The sequence below is a fragment of the Tupaia chinensis genome, unplaced genomic scaffold (genome assembly GCF_000334495.1).
Source record: "Tupaia chinensis unplaced genomic scaffold, TupChi_1.0 Scaffold000180_1, whole genome shotgun sequence".
Taxonomy (NCBI): domain Eukaryota; kingdom Metazoa; phylum Chordata; class Mammalia; order Scandentia; family Tupaiidae; genus Tupaia; species Tupaia belangeri.
Genome location: NW_006159655.1, coordinates 1,631,200 through 1,637,808, shown reverse-complemented (window position 1 = coordinate 1,637,808; position 6,609 = coordinate 1,631,200). Strand labels below are relative to the sequence as shown.

At 38.0% G+C, this 6,609-nt stretch overlaps 1 pseudogene; it reads right to left on the bottom strand.

The window, feature by feature from the left end:
• Positions 1-293: 293 nt before the first annotated feature.
• Positions 294-2,897, bottom strand: LOC102482620 (obg-like ATPase 1; annotated as a pseudogene).
• Positions 2,898-6,609: the final 3,712 nt, after the last annotated feature.

Genomic DNA, 6,609 nt, shown 5'->3' with positions numbered 1-6,609 from the left:
CTTGGCATACATGATGGAGATTAATGAAGTGTCATGAGAGTAATATGGTTCCTGAAAAGCTTCTACAATTTGGAGTAGGGTCTTAATCACGTGAAAAGCAAAGCTGTTCACATTTAGTGAACTTGCATTTCATTGGAGGTATATAGTATTTTAATTTAAAACAAACAAAAATAATTTGTTTGTAGAAGATTCTCATCCCCTCAACTTTATTTGTCCCTTCAGTGTTCAGAAATTTTAATTACAAAAAAAAATGCCTTTTGGAGGTGTACATTTATCGGAGCAACAACTAAAATCTATTTCTTCTTCGGATGTTGAGGTGTATTAAATTTGAAGAAGATAATATCTCCATCTTCGACAATATAATTTCTGCCTTGTTGTCTGTATTTTCCAGAAGACTTGACTGCATTTTCAGAACCCTCCTCTCTAAAATCTTCATATTTCAAAATTTTGGTCATAATAAATGCCTTCTTAAAATCTGTATGAATCTTCCCTGCAGCTTGGGGAGTCTTTGTCCCTTTCCTGATGGTCCATGCACGTACTTCATCTGGGCCTGCAGTGAAAAAGTATTCTAGTTGGAATCTGCAAACCCAGCTTTCATGATCTTTGGCAAAACACTTTGTGAAATGTTCACTTCCAGATACTTCTCTCTCCTCAGCACTCAATTCTTGCGACTTGAGCTCCAAGGCCCCACTAAAAGGAATGACCAAGGCACCTGGGTCATACTTGTCCACCCACTCTTTAATTTTTATCAACCATTTGTTTTTCTTCCTAATGTAATCTTTTTCAGAAAGATTAACCAGGTAGACCATTGGTTTTGAAGTAAAAAATAAGTGTTTATTCAAAACTTTAATCTTTTTGTCATTCCAATCATGATAGAAGCGAGCCTAAAAATTCCATAATCCAAAGATAACAAGCAATTAGTTTGTGATCTTCATTTCATAGTTCCCTATGCATATTCACATACACATGCACGTCTATATAAAGTCACATAATATAGACTAATTACTGCCTCTACTTCACATTCCCCAGGGGGGAAAAAAAAAACTTCAATGTTAACTGGGTAGTCCTATCTCACCTTTCTCTACACTCTATATTATTTTTACAATTACCCCAAAAAAAAACATTAATTTTGAAAGAAAAACCCTTCTGTATGCCACAAACATGTACTCAGTCAATACAGAGTCACCAAATAAACAAGGGCATTAAGAATTTTACCTTGCTGGTTTGTGGTACTGGCAAAGAAAGTCGAACCTTTCGTCTGGCACAGGTACTCTGCTCTCATTAGGATCAATTGTACAGAATGGGAAGTTTTCTGCTGAAGCTTGACTATTAGTTAATGCATTGAAGAAGGTAGATTTCCCAACATTTGGCAATCCCACAATACCAATTTTCAGTGAGGTTCCAAATCTTCCAATGATTGGGGGTGATTTAATTCCATCGCCTTCCTTTTTGGGGGACATTGTGCTCAGGGTGGGCGAGAACACGGGGTCCCAGCGGCAGCGGCAGACGGGTCTTGCCGGCAGCCTCTATATTTTTTAAAGAGTTATTTTAAGTTTATTTATTTATTTATTTATTTATTTTAATTTGACCAGAGAGGGACAGAGAGAGAGAGAGAAAGTGAGAAAGCAAGCTGCCAGGTCTGGGACTCAAACTGCAGTCAGCCATGTGGGAGTCCAACACTCTTAACCAGCATGCCACCTGCCAGCTGCAAATATTTCTATATTCATAGGGCAATGGAGAGAGAGTAGATTCATATTTGGTTGGTGGCATTATAGTTAGCCTAATTATTCTAAATAGCAATCTGAAGAATACACTTCAACTCATAGTACCCTCTAGGAGAATACTTCCCAAGGAAGTAATTGAAAAGGAAACTTCTATTTGTACAAAATATTTATAGCTTTCTTTTAAAATCAGAGGTTTTTATCATCTTTGAACTGAAAGAGACCTAAGATTTTTTTCTCGTGCTTGCATGTTACAATCATTTAGGAGCTTTTGAAAAACACTCCCATCCCATGCCAGAACTTCTGATTTAATTGTCCTGGAATATGACCCGAGCCTCAGTATGGTATAAAAACTCTTCAGATGACTCTAATGTGTAGTCTGGAAGGATAGCAAGTTTTCTAGTCCTACCCATTAAGGAAACTGGGAAAGCAACAAACGCCAGGGAGGTCAGAGAGATTAGAGACATTAAAAGAGCTCAAACAGGAACATGTATAAAGATAATAAATGAACTGGGTTAAATATAAACATGCTCTTGAGACCAGTGGATGGCTTAATGGTTATGTCTCTGGACTCCCATGTAGTCAATGAGGTTTGAGTCCTGGACCCGGTGGCTTAAAACACGCTGAGCGTGTATGCATGCGTGCCCAAAATCCCAAGAGAGTGGTGGAGAAAGGATTGCAGCATGGCCATTTCTCCTGGGGGGGTGATTTATCATTTTCTGTCTCTCTGGCAAGTGCATGTACCCTATAGCAAAAATATCTCTGCAAAAAAAATAAATAAATAAGGGGTGAGCAGGTGGTATGGTGGTTAAGGGTGCTGGACTCCCACATGGCCAACTGCGGTTTGAGTCCTGGACCTGGTGGCTTGCTTTCTCTCTTTCTCTGGTCAAGTTAAAATAAATAAATAAACAAACAAATAAATAAAGTTATATAAAACAATTTTTTTAAAGAAATAAATACAGATGCTCCTACTGCCTGGTCCAACTTCTAGTCCTAGTGAATGGCTGGAAATATCCATGTGCTCAACATTTAGAGACCAGGTAACAAATTACAGTGAAGTCACACAGCACACTCATTAACTGTTATTGAAAGGATAACTTCGGGCAGGTAAAATGTAGCTCATACACATTGATGAGAACTAAGTGGGACAATGGTGCAGCCATTGCTGCCCCTCATCGAGAACTTCCCAGCTGACACTATTTCCCCCTTCTGGGAAGGGCGCTGTCTCCTTTCATACTCTTCTCCCCTTCCAGCAGGCCAAATCTCTCATCCCATTGTGGAGAACGGGGGTTGTCAATGTCCAGGACTGTTGGCAGGCTGTTCATGCTGAACAGTGATGAAGCAGCAGGCATCCATTTTAAAAACTGGTGTGAAATATACATAACATAAAATTAACTTTACAAATTTAAAAATAAATATTAATTTTTATTTTATTTTTTTAAATGTGCCAGAGAGCACATGCATCCCTTGGAGAGAGAGGGATAGAGAGAAAAAAAAGTGAGACAGCACCCCACCTCATGGGACATGGTCATACCACATTCCTTTCTCCATTTCTCCCTCCTTTTGGGATTTTGGGCACACACACATGTGCCTGTATATTTTACAAGCCATCGGGTCTAAGACTCAAACTGTCCAGTCAGGCACGTGGGATCTAGCCTCCTCAACTGCCACACCACCAGTTGGTCCCCTTTATTTTATCTTTTGAAGTGTATTTATTTATTCCATGAGTTAAAGAGAGAGAGAGAGAGAGACAAAGAGATAGCACCCTCCAACAAGGTCCCAAGGTCCCATCCCGAGCCTCTCCCTGGATTGTGGGCACCCGCGTGCCTGGCATACTCAAGGAAATTTCCATATACGAACCTGGAACCTTCTCATGTGGGTTAGCCTCACCAAGCATCACATTTTGCTGCTGTGCTACCATCTGGCTCCTTAACCATCTTTCAGTATGCAGTTCTGTGGCATTAAGTACATTCCCACTGTTTTTTGCAATAACCGACACTGCCTATCTGCAAAACTTTTTCATCATATCCAACTGAATTTTTGTAACAATTAAACACTAACTCCCAATCACCACCCTCAGCCCACTGTTCATTCCCTAGCAGTTCAAGAGACTTTCTGTCTCTGTGAATTTGATTATTCTAAGTACTTCATATAAGTGCAACCATATACATTTACCCTTTGTGACTGGCTTATTTCTGTTAGCACAATGCCTTCAAGGTTAAGAGTTCATTTTTGAGGATAAATTATTCTCTTTCTTTCTCCCTAATCCCCTATTCTTTCCACTGAAGTTCCTGCCAGGCCAAGGATTACACAACCGTTCTATAATCCTTTCCCTCCTGTGTCAGTGGCTATCCTGCCTTTCCCCTCTTCTTTTCTAGGCCGTCTCATAGAGTGAACAGGATAGGAAAAGCCAGCTCCGCAGGCCTGTGTTTGAAAAAATTATGTCTCAAGGTTTATTTTGTTTTGTCATCTTTGTTTTTACTCCAGTGTGAGCTGAGGGAGGAAAGGGAACTCAGGATATGAAAGAGAAGAAAGAAACACATAATGATTAAATTCATGCTTGGAAACATATATCTGCCTCAAATGTAAAAACGATATGTATATTATTAAAATAAATGATGAATTTAAGAGAATTTTATCAGAAGTAGTTTGTTTTATGTGGCTCTGGATCTGGATTATTTGAATCCCAGTTTTAACACTTTTAAATATGAGTTCTGGAGCAAGTTACTGAATTTCTCTGTACCTCAATTCTCTCATCAGTACAAAGGGGATGAAAATAATAGTACCTGCCTTATAGATTGTTAGGAAGAATAAAGAAATTAATGCAGGTAAAGTACTTATAATACTACCTGGCAAATATTAGGTCATCAGAAAATTCATGACACAGTTTGCATAGAAAATACATCATGAATTTTTTTTTTCTTTTCTTTTTTTGAAGAGATTTTTTTTTTTTTTTTTGCTATAGAGCGCATGCACTTACCAAAAAGACAAAGGGAGACAGACAGAAAGCGAGAAATCACCTCCCAGGGGGGATGGCCACGCCACAATCCCTTCTCCACCATTCTCCTCTCAGGATCTTGGGCATGCAGGCACATGTGCCCAGTGGGAGTTTAAGCTGCCAAGTCCGGGACTCGAATCGTGGTCGACTATGTGGGAGTCCAGCGACATAGCCATTATGCTAACTGCTGGTCCCAATACATCATGACATTTTCAGTGACCCAATAGTAAGTATTATGTGATAGATATTAATAATTTTTGGTCAGTATTTTGGAGCTTTATTTTGCTAATAGTATAAGGGAAATAGATTTTAAAATTCAAGATAGGATTATTTACCAACAGCCCAAACTGGGTACAATGCAAATGTCCATTATATCTTTTGGAGAAATACATCTCAGCATAATAAAATGAAACAAATTGTTAAATCATGCATTAACATGGATGAATCTCAAAAACATTTTGCTAAGTGAAAGTCAGACACAAAAGGATATATAGTGTAATTTCATTTGTATGAAGTCAGAAAAGACTAAACTGTAGGAACAGAAAGCAGGTCTGTGGTTGCCTAGGCTATGGAAGAAACCAATAATTAAGTGCAAACATGCATGAGGGAACGTTTTTGGATTATGGGAATGTTTTGAAACTGTATTTCAGTGATGGTTGTGCAACTACATAAATTGTTAAAGACTTCCTAAGTTTTATTTTTAAAAATGTACTATTTTTTACAGGTGTCAATTATACTTCTGTAAAACTATTTAAAAAAAAAAAACTAATTCTGGGGACCAGCAGGTGGCGTGGTGGCTAAGGTGCTGGACACTCCCACATGGCCAACCAAAGTTCAAGTCCTGGACCTGGTGGCTTGCTTTCTCAGTTTTCCTCTCTCTCTCTCTCTCTCTCTGTGTATCTTTCTCTGCTCAAATTAAGAATAAATGAATGAATAAATAAAATTAAATATAAAAGTAATTATAAAAAAAATATATAATTCTAGGGGCCTGCAGGTAGCATGGTGATTAGGATGCCGAACTCCCACATGGCTGGCCGTGGTTCGAGTCCCAGACCTGGCAGCTTGCTTCTCAACTTTCCCTTTCTTTCTCTCTCTGTCTCTGACTGGTCAAATTTTAAAAATAAATAATAATGTCAAATGAAATGAATTAAATAGTTCTTTAAAAATAACTAATTTTTGACATTTCTTGACTTTTATAGTAATATGCTTTAAAAATTATTTTGCTTTGGATGGATTTCTAAAAAAATTGAAATCAATATTTGATTATTTTTATTTAAAATTTTTATTTTTAAAATTTTTCTTTTTTCTTTTTCTTTCTATTTCTTTTATACATTCAATCATGCTATCCAGCTTACAAAGTGAATATTCCAACATGTGTACATTTCTCACCAGTCCAGTTCCCCATATTAGAAAGTTATCTCCCCCTACTCCTTCACCCACCCTCTTCTCACACAGTATCTGGTGTTCTCAACCATTTACTTAATTTCTATAGCCTTTGGTCATTCAGTTTTGGCCATAGAGTGCAGACACTTGATATATATTAAGTGGGAACATACAATGTCTCTCCTTCATCTTCTGGCTTACTTCACTCGGCAGTAAATCTTCCATATTCATCCACTTTCTGTCAAAAACCAGGGTCTTGTTGTCTTCTATGGCTGAGTAGTATTCCATAGAGTATATGTGCCACAGGTTTTCAATCCATTCATCTGTTCATGGGCATTTGGGTTGGTTCCATGTCTTAGCAATCATGAATAATGCCACAATAAACATCGATGTGCAAGAACTTTTCCCATTAAGAATTCTTCTGTCCTTTGGGTAGATACCAAGGAGTGGAATTGCTGGATCATTGGCAGTTCTATTTGTAGGTCTTTAAGGAATCTCCAAGTGGCT